A 16,275-nucleotide genomic window follows, 5' to 3' on the forward strand; every position below is an offset into this window, starting at 1 on the left:
ACCAGCGCACCCGCCGCAGTCATGGCTGCGGGAACTCAAGCAGAGCCGCGGGAAGAGGGGACCTTCCGGGACCGCAGTGATGCCTGTGGCAGGTCCGCTCGTCCCGGGGCTCTGGTGGACCTCCCGCAGGCATGACTGCGGAAGGTCCGCCGGAGCCAAATGCCGCCCTGCCACGACAATGCTGCCCCACGCGCCTGCTTGGCGTGCTGGGGTCTCGAGCCGGCCCTGGGGACACCCCCCTGCAACACAGTTCTTGAAAAGATGAACAGAGACACCCACACACCACAGAGCCTGGATGGGGGCAGGGGAACCACACACGGGAGCTAGTTCATGGGGTGGGGGACACACCCATATGCTCCATTGCACCATTCTTAATGAGAAGAACGGGGGCATCCACACAACACGGATCCTTAGCGGGCAGGGGGACACCCACACACTCCACTATTAACCAGGAGGGACAGGGGCACCAGACACCCCCAGTAACGTGGAGAACACCCACATCCACCGGATTCCTCATGGGGGGTAAGACAGAGGGGATTGTAATGGGGCCCAGCGCACCCACGCACCAGGGATTGTTAAGGGTTGAAGGGACAGGGACACCCACACACTGAGATCACGTCCTTGGAGGAACGCAAACCCTCCACAGAAGGACCTGGTCTGTTCCATGCTGGCAGCCCAGCCTGGGTGAGTCAAAGTCTCTTTTTATACAGACACGCCCCAGAGATCCTGACTAGGGGGAGAGAGACACCCACCCACCAGAGATCCTTAATGGTCTAGGGTGCACCCACACACCAGGGATTCTTATGGGTGGGAGGAATGGAGACAGCCAGACACACTGAGATCACTTCCTCCCAGGAGCCTGGGCCAGACAGGGAGACACAGTCCCCCTTTACAGATCTGCCAGACAACCTTCCTCCCACCCACTCCACACAATGTTCTTATCTGGAGGTGAAGCCAGGGAAACCACATGGAGGATTCTTATCTGGGGAACTGGGGGCACCCACTTACCACCAGAGATTCTTAAGGGAAGGAGGAACAGGGACTCCCACCTCTGTAGCATGGGGGTGGGTCGCCTGCTGGGATCATCGGGGCATATTTCACCTCGTCAGTTCCCTGCCATTGCCTTGGGGGCTCCTTGTTCGCTGCCTCTGGCACCCAGTTTAGCCTCCTTCCTGAGGGCTGAAACGCTTTGATCTATCTAAGGTCTGTGGGATCAATACGTGTCATGGTGTAATTCTGTGTTATTCGGGGGTCAGACTAGCTGAGCTAATGGCCCCTTCTGCCCTTAAATGCCATGAAAACATTTCCCTGGTTTCTCCTTGTGCCTGACAGACACGATGGTGAGGGGCCCAATAGAAGCTCCTGGACACAGCGCTCTGGCTCTTACTTTACTTGGTGACATCAGCGCTTTCCGAGCAAAGCTGCTGCTAAAGTGCTGGATTTGGGGAACGGATCGGCTCCGATTCAGAGATCTGCCTGTGGGGTGTGAACCTGCAATGAGTAGCGGGAAACGCAACCAGCAACGGGAGGCGTTGGCTGAGCTCCAGGCTGCCCCCGTGTGGCCAAAGCTTAGAACTGAGCAGCGGAGTTTAAAGCTGGCGCTGGGAGGGACCTGAACACGCGGGGCACGAAGGCTCCTGTGTGTAACGCTTGTTGGGTGGGCAGGCAAGGGCAGCACCTCCCCACAGTAGCACAGACCCCACCTACTCCCACCTGGCTGGTGGGAGATGGAGGCAGCAGACACTACCACTCCCATGGTGCCGTAAGGTTTTCAGGTGGGGTGCCCCCCACCCAGGGTTGGGCTCCAGGGGAGGTTTGGCATCTTAAGGGACTGGGGGGGAGGGGGTTGGTTGGAGGAGGTTTGAGGACCAAGAGCGAAGGGGAAGTTGGACACTTGCCAGAATACCAGAGAGACAAGGCAGGTGATGTGATACCTGTTACTGGACCAGCTTTGGAGCCACACAGGGTTTTCTTCATGCAGAGGAAACGAGCTCAGAGCATCACAGTTCAATAGAAGGTGGAACGCTCTGCCCCGAACACCGGACATTCCCCTACTTCCTGGAACAGGGGGGCCTGTCCCCATTGTCCTGTAAACAGCCCCACCATGTACCCCAGAGGTGGCTGCATCTTAGCACCAAGACACCAGTGGTCACTGCTCCAGAGGAGATGGTACATACAGGCCACTTCCCTACATGGCCACCAGACATCACAGACTGTGCACTGTCTTAGCTGGTCCCACATGTTACTGCCCCAAGAGGTGAGGTACACACAGGCTACTACTCAAACTGGGCCCCTGGGGTCACTGCAGCAATGGTTGGGGGGGATACATGCAGGGCACTGCTGCACATGGCCACCAGGGGGCACTGCTGCAATGGTGGTGGTGGTGTGGGGGGGATGATAAACAGGCCACTGCCTGAAGTGGCCACTACCACAATGGTGTGGGGAGAGGGGGAGGGAGATACCAATAGGGCACTGCCACACCAGGGCACCACGGGGAGGTCACTGCTCCAATTAGTAGAGATACACATCGGGTAGTGCCCCAACCGGGGGCCCTACCCCAGAGAGAGAGGGGGCTGGGGAGAGAAGAGGAAATCAAAGGCCACTGCCTCACTTAGCCACCAGGGGTCACTACCTAAATAGCGTGGGGACACACACAGGGCACTGCCCCACCTGACCAGCAGGGGTCACTGCCCCATTTGGGGGATATACAGAGGGTATTGCCCCATGGGGATGCCAGGGATCAGTGCCTGCCATAGCTGGCACAGGGGTAGAGGGGATAGGGTGACCAGATGTCCTGATTTTATAGGGACAGTCCCAATATTCGGGGCTTTTTCTTATGTAGGTGCCTATTACCCTCCACCCTGTCCCGATTCTTCACACTTTCTATCTGGTCACCCTGCAGGGGGGAGGGAGGGGGCTACACAAAGGGCCCTGCCATACTTGGCCACCGGTGCACATCCCTAGTGGGGGAGTGACACACACCAGGAGCAGGGCTCACTGCCACAAAAGGGTTGGAAGATACCCAGGGCACTGCCTGACACGGCCACCCAGGCACCCTGCCACCTTGGGGGAGGTGAAGAACACACCTCAGGCACTGACTCCTCTGGCTACCAGTGGTCACTGGCCCAATGCAGGGGTTGGGGGGAGTAAATACACACAGGGGACTGCCCCACCTGGGCAACACGAGTCACCGAGATGAGAGTGGGATACGCAGAGGGCACTGCCCCAATGGCTGATATACATACAGGGCCCTGCCTCACCTACCCACCAGCGCGCTCAGGCGCAATGGCAGTGGTGGGGTCACATAGGCAACTGCCCTCAGTGGCCACCAGGGGTCGCTGCAGCAATGCTAGGGGGGGATACATGCCAGGCATTGCTGACCCTTGACACCAGGAGTCACTGCTCCTACAAAAAGGCACCTACAGGACACTCCCGTGCCTGGCCAGCAGGGGTCACTATCAGTGGGGAGGGGCTACGGGGAAGCAGAGAAAGAGCAACTAACTGCAGTGGGGAAAATCGTCATCTACAGGGGAGAAAGAATGGACTCCGCTAGGACATCGCACCAACTCCAGCCAGGCTGGACACCAGCAATTCGGGGCTGGGGCAGCTCCAGCTAGAGGCTGGGCGGAGGCAGGTGACCTCGGTCTCTGTGCTGAGCAGGCAGAGAGGAGGGACAGGGAACCCCCCGGCCATGGTCTTGCTGCCCAAGTAGGGGGAGATCTGTGGCAGGCTTTGGAGTAGCTGGTTCAGCAGCCGTGAGCCGCACGCTTGTCCCTGCCTGAGCTCTCCAGGAGCACATAACACACAGGTGCGCACTGGATGTAGGCACCAGTGTAACGACAGGGCCAGACTCTGCTGAGTGCTGCCTGCGAGAGACAGGGGCAGAGTCAGACGGGCAGATGGGGGCAGGAGATGACAGGGACAGCGGCCATGAGCTGAACCCATCACAAGTCCAGCCTGTGATGTCACCATCTGTCCCTGCATCTCTCCATCTGTCCCGCTGTCCATCCAACTCTCAACCTCCCATCCATCCCCAATGTATGCCACCCCCCCCCCACCCATCTGCCTCACAGGGTACGTCTACACTACGGGATTATTCCGAATTTACATAAACCGGTTTAGTAAAACAGATTGTATAAAATCGATTGCGCGCGGCCACATTAAACACATTAAATCGGTGGTGTGCGTCCACGGTCCGAGGCTAGCGTCGATTTCGGGAGCGTTGCACTGTGGGTAGCTATCCCATAGCTATCCCATAGTTCCCGCAGCCTCCCCCGCCCCTTGGCATTTCCGGGTTGAGATCCCAGTGCCTGATGGGGCAAAAATCATTTTCGCGGGTGGTTCTGGGTACAGCCTCACCCCTCCCTCCCTGAAAGCAGCAGACAACCGTTTCGCGCCTTTTTTGCTTGGTGAACTGTGCAGACGCCATAGCACAGCAAGCATGGACCCTGCTCAGCTCAATACCGCAATCGTGGATGTTTTAAACACCTCGCGCACTCCCGTGCAGTATATGCTGAACCAGGACCTTCGAACCGAGTCTAGGAGGAGGCGGATACGGCAGCGCGGCGATGACAGTGATGAGGACGTAGACACAGAATTCTCTCAAACCGCGGGCCCCTGCGCTTTGGAGATCCTGATGGTAATGGGGCAGATTTTATCCATTGAATGCCGATTTTGGGCCCGGGAAACAAGCACTGACTGGTGGGACCGCATTGTGTTGCAGGTGTGGGACGATTCCCAGTGGCTGCGAAACTCGCATGCGTAAGGGCACTTTCATGGAACTTTGTGACTTGCTTGCCCCTGCCCTGAAACGCCATAATACCAAGATGAGAGCAGCCCTCACAGTAGAGAAGCGAGTGGCGATAGCCCTGTGGAAGCTTGCAACGCCAGACAGCTACCGGTCAGTTGGGAATCAATTTGGAGTTGGAAAATCTACTGTGGGGGCTGCTGTGATGCAAGTAGCCAAAGCAATCACTAAGCTGCTGCTACGAAAGGTTGTGACTCTGGGAAACGTGCAGGCCATAGTGGATGACTTTGCTGCACTGGGATTCCCTAACTGTGGGGGGGCGATAGATGGAACCCATATCCCTACCTTGGCACCGCAGCACCAGGGCACCCAGTACGTAAACCGGAAGGGGTACTTTTCAATGGTGCTGCAAGCACTGGTGGATCACAAGGGACGTTTCACAAACATCCACGTGGGATGGCCAGGGAGGGTTCATGACACTCGCGTATTCAGAAGCACTACTCTGTTTAAACGGCTGCAGCAAGGGAATTACTTCCCAGACCAGAAAATAACAGTTGGGGATGTTGAAATGCCTGTCGTTATCCTGGGGGACCCAGCCTACCCCTTGATGCCATGGCTCATGAAGCCATACACAGGCAGCCTGGACAGTGGTCAGGATCTGTTCAATTACAGGCTGAGCAAGTGCAGAATGGTGGTGGAATGTGCATTTGGCCGTTTAAAGACGCGCTGGCACACATTACTGACTCGCTCAGACCTCAGCCAAACCAATGTCCCCTATGTTATTGCTGCTTGCTGTATTCTCCACAATCTCTGTGAGAGTAAGGGGGAGACCTTTATGGCGGGGTGGGAGGCTGAGGCAAATCACCTGGCCGCTGATTACGCGCAGCCAGACACCAGGGAGATTAGAAGAGCACACCAGGAAGCGGTGCGCATCAGAGAAGCTTTGAAAAGGAGCTTCATCAATGGCCAGGGTACAGTGTGACTGCTGTGTTTGTTGATGAACACCCACCCCCCCTTGATTGACTCATTCCCTGTAAGCAACTCTCCCTCCCCCTTCGAGTACAGCTTACTTATGCAAATAAAGTCACTCTCGTTTAAAAATCATGAATTCTTTATTAATTCATTATAAAAAGAGGGAGAGAAGTAAGGGTGTGGTTTGGGAGGAGGATAGGAAGGACGGAGAAGGCCATTAAAAAAATTTCACATTAACGACAGCCTTCTGGTTGGGCTGTCCACGGGGGTGGAGTGGGCGGGTGCACGGAGCCTCCCCACACGCGTTCTTACACGTCTGGGTGAGGAGGATATGGAACATGGTGAGGGTTGAGGGTGGTTATACAGGGGCTGCAGCGGCACTCTGTGATCCTGCTGCCGTTCCTGAAGCTCCACCAGACGCCGGAGCACGTCAGTTTGATCACGCAGCAGCCCCAGAGTTGCATCCCGCCACCGCTGATCTTCCTGCCGCCACGTCTCATCTCGGTTGTCCCTCCTGTCCTCACGTTCATCCCTCCTGTCCTCACGTTCATCCCTCCTGTCCTCACGTTCACTGGCCTCTTTCCTGTAATTTGATACCACGTCCTTCCACTCATTCAGATGAGCTCTTTCATTGCGTGTAACTTCCATAATATCCGAGAACATCTCATCTCGCGTCTTCTTTTTCCTCTGCCTTATCTGTGCTAGCCTTTGGGATGGAGGAGGGATGGTTGAAAAATTTGCAGCTGCATGAGGGAGATAAATATTTAGAAAGATACATTTTACAGAACAATGGTTATACTCTTTCACAGTGAACAGCACTATTCACCTAGCACATGTCATTTCCCTACAAGGTCGCTTTTTTCATCTTAATAGTGAGTGCTTGCAGCTCTGGAGTTACAGATCTCACAGACACAGATCCAGGCATCAGAATTCAGCTTGCATGCGGCCATGGTAAGCCACTGTCTTTCAGCTTCTGTAGTGATTTACCCCTCCCCCCCAACGCATGGCTAATACCACGCTAGCTCCCTGCTAATCAACAACCTTCCCACCCACTCTCTTAATGGCTCTCCATGCGTGGCTGGTAGCTTGGGGAAGATCGCCGGTGACCAAACACAAAAAAGATCATCGGCATTTCACTCCTCCCCTCCCCCCGCTTCGCTACGTGCAGGAAAGGTTTTTTTTTAAGCTGCTGCAGTCCACGAACCCAGTAGAAAAATGGCCACCACCCTTACTTAAATTCCTGATTTTTAACCAGGTTATCCTGAATGATATCACTTTGCTGAGGATAACACAACAAGATAAAGAACGGATGCTTCTTGAATGCCAGCAGTCACCGGGACCATACGCTGCTATGCTTTGCCACGCAATGATACCTGATTACTTGCTACATGCATGGCATGGTAAAGTGTCCTACCATGGTGGGCGGAACAAGGCTGCCTTGCCCAGAAACCTTCTGCAAAGGCTTCTGGAGTACCTACAGGAGCGCTTCATCGAGATGTCCCAGGAGCAAGGGGATGGGGGAGCTGGGGGTGTATCGGGGGTCGGAGCCGAGAATTGGGTGGAGACGGGGCTGTGCCACTGCTGCCTGGGGGGGGGAGGAGCCTCTGGCTTTTTTTTTTTGGCTCTGCCACCGGCTTTTTTTTTTTTGCTCCACCCCCTGCGTCCCGATATTTCATCTTTGACATCTGGTCACCCCAGCCTGGTGTGAGTGAGGATGTCTGGACCAAGGGGCCAGGGACTGGCCTTTGCTGGAGAAACCACTGTCAAGTTTGAGCCAGTTAGGACAAGTCAGCAAATAAGAACAAGCTCAGGTCTCAGTAACTGCGGCAGGTAGCAAAGTCCTACAGGGAGCGGTTTCTGGCACTACACCTGCACAGCTCTGCTCCCCGGCTCTTCTCGGGTTCCTGCTCTCTCCTTAGCTCCGCCCCACTCTGGCCCAGGCAGTTCCAGCTCCATGCACTCTGTTAGCAATGCTACACCCTGACCTGTATTCAGGCACCCGGGGACCATGGTGTAACGGGCAGTACTCAGGACTCTGAATCCTGCAATCTGAGTTCAAATCTCAATGGGAATTTGTATTGGCTTGTGATAAAGCCCTGGAGCTCCCAGTGCTCAACTTCCTTCTGTGCAAGAGCCAGTCTTTCCCCTCCTGCTGGGTGACTCACACCTTGTAGAGCCAGGTCTTTGGCTGGGGTGGCTGCAAAGGGTTGGGGCTGTGGAACTTGCTATGTTGATGGTTGGGCTTCACCTGCTGCCCACAAGTTTGGCCCTTGTGTTTCCTGCCACACTTTTCCTCTGGCCCATATTGCGCTTGAAGAAAGGAGGGTCAGGGCTGGGATTGATAGTCAGGGCTTGGCAGGAGGGAGGAAGAACCCCAGGCTGGAGCCTGTCACAGGGTCCCTCCTCTGGGCACTCTTCTCTATTTGGTTGTCATGATTTTTGTTGCTATGGCAACTGAGTTAGATTATTAGGGGATAGCCCAGCCAGTTTCGGCTGGTTGGGTGAGCTGTGTGTCTGTAAATAAAATGGTAGTTTTGTTAGCTGTCTGCTGTCTGGCCTCAAGTGATTTCTTCCTAAACCGGCTGTGTTTTGTTCTCTGACAGTAGCTAATACCAGGTACCCCAAGAGTTACTCAACAAGGCACCACTGGTAGTTGAATCCAGGATCTCCTGTTTATAAGGCAGGTGCTTTAAGCCAGCTAAGCCATGGTGCCTGCTTATAACTAAGACACAGTGTCTGCCCACAGCTGACTCCCTGCCAGCCCCACTGGGGCCTGACACGCTTTGCATGTGTTTGGATACTGCAAAGCAGAGGAGCAGGTGACGTTTTCCTTGCAAGCTGTGTGTGTGTGTGTGTGAATCTTTGGCCAGGTCTACACTAATTCTTTCAGCAGAATTATATTGCTCAGGTGTGTGAAAAACAGACAACGCACCCTCGTTCGGCAGCTTGTGGCTGGTGCACACACTGCAATGCCACGTCTGGCGACAAAACTGCTCTGTTTTGGTGACAAAATAAAAACACCTCGACGAGAGGCCTAGAGCTTTTTGCAGCAAACTTCAAGCGATAAATTGTCAGTGTAAATGCTGCTGGTCATTATATCACCATGACTGGTCTCCACCAGTATCCCACCATGCCCGCTGTGAACTCGCCTGCCCTGCATTCCTGCTACAGAGGCTGGGCCCCTCCCCTTTCAGTATCCCCCTGCTCCAAGGGAAAGTTCTGATAGCTGAGCCGCTATCTACACCGGGATTAGGTTGATAGAACTGCATTGCCAGCCCAAGTAATGTAATTACACCAACCTAATTTTGTAGTGTAGACCTGTCCAAAGAATCACACACACACCTTGGGAGCAAAACTTCACCTGCTCCTCTGCTTTACAGAATCCAAACACGAGCAACACTTGTCAGGGCCCAGTGGGGACTGGCACAGAGTCAGGTGTGTGCAGATACGATACTGTAAGTAACAGCAGGCACCATGGCTTAGCTGGTTAAAACACTTGTTTTGTAAACAGAAGATCCTGGGTTCAACTCCCAGTGGTGTGTTGGGGAGTGGCTTTTAGGGCACCTGGTATTGGCTACTGTCAGAAGACAAAAATCAGAGCTACATAGACTCCTATGCTGCCCCTTCCTCCTGCCCTTACGGTCATTACAAAGTGGCAAGGCAGAGCCCTCCCATTTTTAAAAGTCCTGGGGTGTTGTTCCCCCCTGTTCAGGCACCCCTGGGGCCCTGCACTTCACACAGCTCTTCCTGATTTCAGCTGTTAGTGAGGGAGCCTCACTGCTAGCGCAGACTGGGCAGTTTGTTGCATGAGAGACACTGTCCCAAAGCAGGACGAACGCTTAGAGCTGGTTATCAGTGATTTGAGATCTGTTGGTCTGCAGCAAGACTCTCCATTGAGTCTTAACCAGCTCTGTTATTATACAGGGAAGAACAAAAGGGTCAAATGGGGCCTGGAACCCTTAAGAAGGATCCACCCCACCGAGTACAACACTTGTCGCTACCTGCTCTCAAGCTCCACAGAGACTGTTTTGAGGTCACTCCTCGCCTTTATCAGCCTAGGGAACTGGGAGAAAAGAAATTAGCAGGTGCTCCAGTGGAGCAATTGGTTAGCACACAGTACTTATAGGGCAGTGCTGAGAGGAGCTATGCTGAGGTTGTGAGTTCAAGCCTCATCGGGAGTACTGGTTTTCATTAGCCAAGTGGCATCACCCCCTCATTTGGCTCTGCAGAAGGTAGAATTCCAGCCCAGGGACACTGAGGAGGGGAGGAGTTAAAAATGCCCCCTTCACTTATTACCTCCTCTCCAGAGCACAGGTCAGAATCTACCATCCTTTCTCCCCCCCAGCCCCTGTGCCAGGATCCCTCAAGCAGAGCCTGGAGTCCTGCCTATGGCGTCTGTACTATTGACAAAGACTAAGTGACAGGGACAAAACACTCAAATCCCGCCTGCTGCGGGGAGCCAGGTTTGCTCTTCAAATTCTGTCGTTGGTACATTTCCAGGTCTGGGAATATCCCACAACAGCATTTAATGGGAAGCTGCCTGCAGAACAGTTACACTGCACAGAGCTCCTGCGGAGGAGGGGTGGGAATTAGTAACATTTTGAAGATTGTTTGGGAAATGAGCCTTTGCTGACAAGGTTTGTCTCTGTTCATATTTCACCTTCAGGTGTTATGTTGAGGGATCTTTAGTGTATTTTTGTGAGGTTAATAACTATCTCCTCAACTTTATTTATTCAACTTAAAAATTGGTCACTTGATTTTTGCATCTCCCTGTGAAAATACAACTGACGTGTGGCTTTCTACAGGGGGTCATGAAGTTAAAGTTAAGGAATTCAGTCTCTGTACTTCTGCGGGGGGGGTTGCTTTTTTACAGCTGCCTCAGGGCCAGGCACACTGGGCTGTTAGCTGCACCCACTGTCCTTGCCAGGGGCCCCTGCTGAAGCCTGGGCGGCTGCACTGCCGTGCTGGGGTGATTCTGCAGGTGGAGAAGCTGCTGTGGAGCAATGTAGAGCAGGTGCAGGAAGGAGACGGGGTCACTATTCACATTCTGACCTGCACAATTTTCCAAATTTGGGAATGTCCGAGAACAATTCTAAGGGGAAGGAGAACGCAGAGCAGTGACACTGGAGATGCCCAGACCTCAAATGGGGGCGGCGTGGAAATTAATAATGGGAAGATCATTTGTGAAATTAGTCGTCACTGACAAGCTTTGTCTCTGTTCCTATTTCACACTGTGGTGTTAGTTAGAGGAATCAGTGCAGATTTTTACTATATTAATTAAACACTTAATTTTATTTAACCAAGCCAAAAACTTGGTGTCACTTATTTTTTCTCTGGCCTAGCAAGAATGAATTGAATTTTGTGATTTTCTGGAAAGTGCAGAGAGATTGAATGTGGGGAATTCAGTCTCTGTGTTTGTGAGCTGATGTTTTCCTCTCACAGGTCAGTGCCTGCATTGAAATACCAAGAGGGATCTAAGGGCTGGTGTACGCTGGGCACTGAACTGGCAGAGTGACGTCTCTCAGGGTGTGAACCGCCCCCCCAACCCATAGAGTTAAGGTGACCTAAACCCTGGTTAGATAGTGCTAAAGTAAAGGAAGAATTGTTCTGTCCATGTAGCTATTACAGGGATGAGAAAAACCCTCCAGTCACTGTCCACTCCAAAGTGCTATAGTAGTGCCACAGCAGCATTTTAAGTGTAGACAGAGTGAAAGTAGATGTGGCTCCAGTTTGCACTGTGGATGCTCAGGCACTAAGACTACAGTAATAATAACAACAGGGCAGTGCTTGCGTAGCTGGCAGGATTTGAACCTGCATGGGGAGACCCCAATGGATTTCTAGTCTGTTGCCTTAACCACTTGGCCACAACTACTTAATACACAGTTGTTTCACTACATGATGATTCTGTTCTCACTGAATTGTCACTTCAAATTGCTCAGACCAGCTTCCCCAGCACACTCATGACTGCACATCAGTGTAAGTGTGTCCTTGGCTGAACAGCGAGAATTCCTGCCCATTTCCCTTCCGGCTGGAGCAGGATGAGAGTGTGTTTGTGTGAACGACATTGCTGTAGATTGTTGTTCATTCCCCACTCTGACAATTCAGACAGTCCCTTTCCTAGTCAAATCACCAGCACATCATTCCAATAGCAGACGGCAGGATTCCTCTGGAGCACTGAAATTTTTTCAGGGGGCTGGTGCATGAACTCAGCCTTGCATTCCACCCTTGATGTTTCATGGACTAACAACAGCAGCAGAAAGATAGAGCTGAGCCAATATCTCCCTGGCAGGGATGGAGGTGCCACGTCCCCTCTGTCTGACCGTCGCCATTGCAGGAGAGAAGGGTACACTGGAATCGAACGCCCTGGCACAGACCAGAGACACAGGGAGGTTTTACTGTTCATGGATCGGTGCAAAGGAAATTGTCTCTCTCTGTGAAACTGAGGAGGGAAATGAAACGTTCACATGGTGGCCCAGCGCCCTAAGGAATGTGAATGAAGGACTCTGGTTGAGAAATTATTTAACAGGAATTTGTATCAATGTATTGCCATGATTAAAATCTATGGCTAAAAGGCAGCCATTGTTGTTGGTACTTGTACCTGTGTAGGGACACCCCAGTGGGTGTCAAGTCCACTGCCTTCACCAGAGGCGGTAGATTAATTTAGCAAAGTACAAATTTCTTGGTCAAGGCCTAGGCTCCAGAGAAAACAATACACTGCTGATAAGAAGAAGTACATCAAAAGATTTTGCAGCCACCATGGGCATAACTATGATGTGTCGTGTTTCACTCTTTATATCTGGCACCACCTCCTTTCCCTTTAGCCTTTTAGTTGACCAAGGGCAAAGCTGAACATCTCCTCAGATACCAGGGAGTGTTTATGTCCATTCCTGCGAGCTACACAGGGGTTTGATGTTGCTGTTTCAGTCCTCTGGCTCTGCCGGGATAAGGAACAATTCAGGCTGTCACTGAACTGAAGGAGGAAGATCAGTTTTTGACAGGGAGAGGGACGCCTCCTCTTAAAGGTGATTGTCTGGCTGGCAGTCCTGGTTCCCAGGTCTCGCCCGTGGGGCTCCAGCAGTTTTGGGACCGGGTAACTCCCTTGGCCCCACCTGCCGCCCCCAGGTGCCGCCCCCCCCCAGGGGCCATATCAGTGCAGCGGAGCTGAGCAGCATCTGCCTGCTTGCTCCAGTGGCTGCCGGCCGCTCTCCATGGCAGGGCAGGGCGGGTCTGTGCCTCCGCGCGCTGCCCCCACCCCAAGCCCCTGCAGCCAATGGGACACTGCGGGGGTGATGCCTGCGGGCAGCAGCACGCGGAGGCTCCCCAGCCCACCCCACCTTGGAGCCCCAGGTAAGCGCCACACTCCTGACTCCCTCCCAGAGCCTGCATCCCCACCCCTCCTCCTCTTCCCCCACCCCCTGCCCCAGCCCAGAGCCTGCAGCCAGCACCCAAACTCCCAGAGCCAGAACAAGGAATCTTTGTGCCCGAGGCAAGTGCTTCACTCACCTCACCCATGTTACGGTGCTGCAAACTCCATCCCAGAGCCTGCACCCCAGAACCCCTCCCCCACCCAAACTCCCTCCCAGAGACCAGCCTCTCACCCCTTCTGCACCCAAACTCCCCCCAGACCCTGCACCCCTCCTGCACCCCAATCCCCTGCCCAGGGCCTGCACCCTAGACCTCCTCCCCCCACCCAAACTCCTTCCCAGAGCCTTAGGCAGGTGGGGGGTGGAGTTTTGGGGGGCGGGGTCTGGGCAGTATGAGTGACATTATTGGCCCACTGGGAGGACTGGAGGACTGGCACTGGCCCTAAGGTAAATGGAGGTTGAGACCCTGCTTTAAGGGATTGGAGCAATGCTGGAGAGACTGACGGGCAGGGAGCTGGGGAGCTGTGTGTGCCCCAAGGAGAGTTGTTGTTGTGCTCTGGTGACACAGAGCGGGGGTGGGGAGTTTGTAAGCTGTGGTGTTTGTATAGAGATAAAGTGTACTAACCCCCACATTAAAAACTGGTCCTGCTCTGGGCTATACATGACAGTCTCTGTTGTGAGGGTAGGTCAGTGGGTGAATGTTTCCTTCTAGGATAATAGGTTTGTAGTTCCAATACAAGTGATTCCCTTTAAAAACTTTTTCAAATGAAAATTGATTTCCAGACCCATCTCCAGTATGTTCAGGAGTTCGCTGAATGGGGGCAGGGGGCTTGAAATGAATTTAAACTCTCAGCATTTTCCTGTGCAAATGAATAAAGACCTAGCAGAGCTGTCCAGCAGCTGAAATCAGTTCCAGTCCTCAGCGTCTCTAAGAGGGGCACTCGGTAGCTGAGGCTTGTGGGACACCTCTGTGGTGAGGACAGGTGAAAAAATGCTGGATTCAATGAAAGCTGAGACCATAGGAGGGGAAGGTGAATGGCAGCACCACACAGGGTCATAACACTCTGACACGGGGCTCCACTGTCACTACCCCTGTGTTTTCCATCATTTCAATCCTAAGGAACACACCCTCCCCCCCACGCACTGTCACACAGAACCTTCTCCCCTTGAGCCCCACCCCACCCCACCCCACCCCACCCCACCCCACCCCACCCCTACCCCTCTCCCCCACACACGCCATGGGACACAGCCTCTCGGTGCCTCACCCAGATGGGGGCTTGTCTCTGCATCTCCCCAACAGGGGAGCAGAGAGCCGAAAGGGCCACAGGAGACCAATGGAGCTAGGCAGGGATAGAAAATACTTCCCTTCCCTTCCCAAGAGTCCCGTTAATCTCACCCATGGGACATTCCAGCACCGGGTGGGCTCAAAGCACCAACCTTCCCCTGAGCAACGGAAGGGGGAACCAGCTCTATCACATGGAAGGAGGCTCCCCACCTCTGCTGCTGCCATCCTGCAGCCTTTAATATGGATTTGTTTTAGCTAATGCAACCCCCCCCACTCCACTAATCCATCCATGAAACATGGAGACAAGCTCCTGAAAACAGAGACCAATAGTGCAATGGGTTAGTGCCTAGTACTTCCAGAGCAGTGCTGAGTCAAGTCATGCTGAGGTTGTGAGTTCAAACCTCACCTAGAGCACTACTTTCCTTTAAGCAAATGGCTTCTGCCAATCATTTTGCCCTGCAGAAAATACAATTGCAGCTCAGAAGACACCGAGGTCCCCTTGCTTTACAGAGAGCAGGGCAGAGTCCACAGATCTACCAGGCTCTGCTCTCCACCAGCCGCCTGTGTCAGGAGGGGTCAGGCAGAGCCTAGAGCACTGCCCCTGACTCCCCCTCAGTCTTTGCTCCCCAAACCAGCTGTGTGCTCACCCTCTTCGCTGTGAGACTCAAACCCTGCCTGGCTTTCTGTATGTTGGGTTTTTGTTGTCCGTCGTGTTGATGTGCATGTGGGTCCTGTGTGATTTTTGTGGATGCCATATAGTTTTGTGTGTGTGTGTGTGTGTGTGTGTGACTTTTGCATGCAGATTGTTTTTTGCTAAGTATTCTTTTGGTATGTGTTTTTTGTGCTTTCTTGTTGTGGGCTTTTGCTGTATTTTTTGGTGTGGATTTGTTCTATGTTTTGTGTGGCTTTCCCTTATGTGTCTATGGCTCTGTGTGCTGGGTGGGTTTGGTTTTTGTTTATGTCTGTGTGGGCCTGTGCAGTCTGTGATGTTCTCTTTCTCTCTAGTTGTCTCTCTGTTTGTATCTTCATGTGTAAATTCACTGGAACTTTTCAAACTCTCCACAGCTTTGCCAATTTTCACCAGGAATTTTACTCATTAACAAATTCTCACTTGTTCCCTACCAGTTGGTGACCATTGCCCCAGGGGCCTGTCAGTCTCAGGGTCCTGATTTCCCATTGACCCTTCCCCCTTCTATTGGGACTGGGAACTAGCCAACCAAAAAACCCCACTCAGTTTTAGTAAAGGGCCAACAGTCCCCTTACACAAGCTGGGCCTGTGAGGAAGGGAGAGCTCAGTGGTTTGAGTATTGGTCTGAAAACCACCCACAGCCAGCTGCTGATGCTCTGTGGCCAACATGAGAAGATGGTAGGAAAGCAGGGCCAGCCCCCCTGGTGGGGCCTCTTACCATTCCCACTCACGGTGCTCACTTTGGCAGTGGGGCAGGAGATTTTACCCCAAGAGGCTTTTCCCCAGCGGGCGAGAAGCAGAGAAACACCCAGGCTCCCAAGGTGCTATGTAGCAACCCACCTCAAGCACAGGGACAGGCGCACACTTGGAAGAGGGAAACTGCTCCACACTCTTGCCCGGGCAGCCACCCATTTTCTTTGGCAAGTCAGGAACGGCAAAGGTGAGACTGGAAGCACCTGGGGCTCATGCCCCAGCCTTTGTGACACCCACCCCCCAACTCCTTCCCGGGGCTCTAGCTGAAGCCAGAGCATTGGCCTGAGCAGCCAAGAAGAGGTTCCAGCCCTGAAGGGAGCAGGACGTTCAGCACAAAGGTAAAACTGCACAAGCACAACCACGAAGGGACTCGAACCCTCAATCGCCTGATCCGAAGTCAGACGCCTTATCCATTAGGCCACGTGGTCACAAGAACAAAAGCTTTCCAAGCACTTATTTGGAAAAG

At 53.3% G+C, this 16,275-nt stretch overlaps 1 non-coding gene across 1 annotated transcript; it reads right to left on the reverse strand.

Annotated features, from left to right (window-relative positions):
- Positions 1-16,164: 16,164 nt before the first annotated feature.
- On the reverse strand, positions 16,165-16,237 carry TRNAR-UCG. The gene has a single exon. It is a non-coding gene; the product is annotated as a tRNA-Arg (tRNA).
- Positions 16,238-16,275: the final 38 nt, after the last annotated feature.

This window comes from Mauremys mutica, unplaced genomic scaffold (genome assembly GCF_020497125.1).
Source record: "Mauremys mutica isolate MM-2020 ecotype Southern unplaced genomic scaffold, ASM2049712v1 Super-Scaffold_100214, whole genome shotgun sequence".
In the NCBI taxonomy this organism is placed as follows: domain Eukaryota; kingdom Metazoa; phylum Chordata; order Testudines; family Geoemydidae; genus Mauremys; species Mauremys mutica.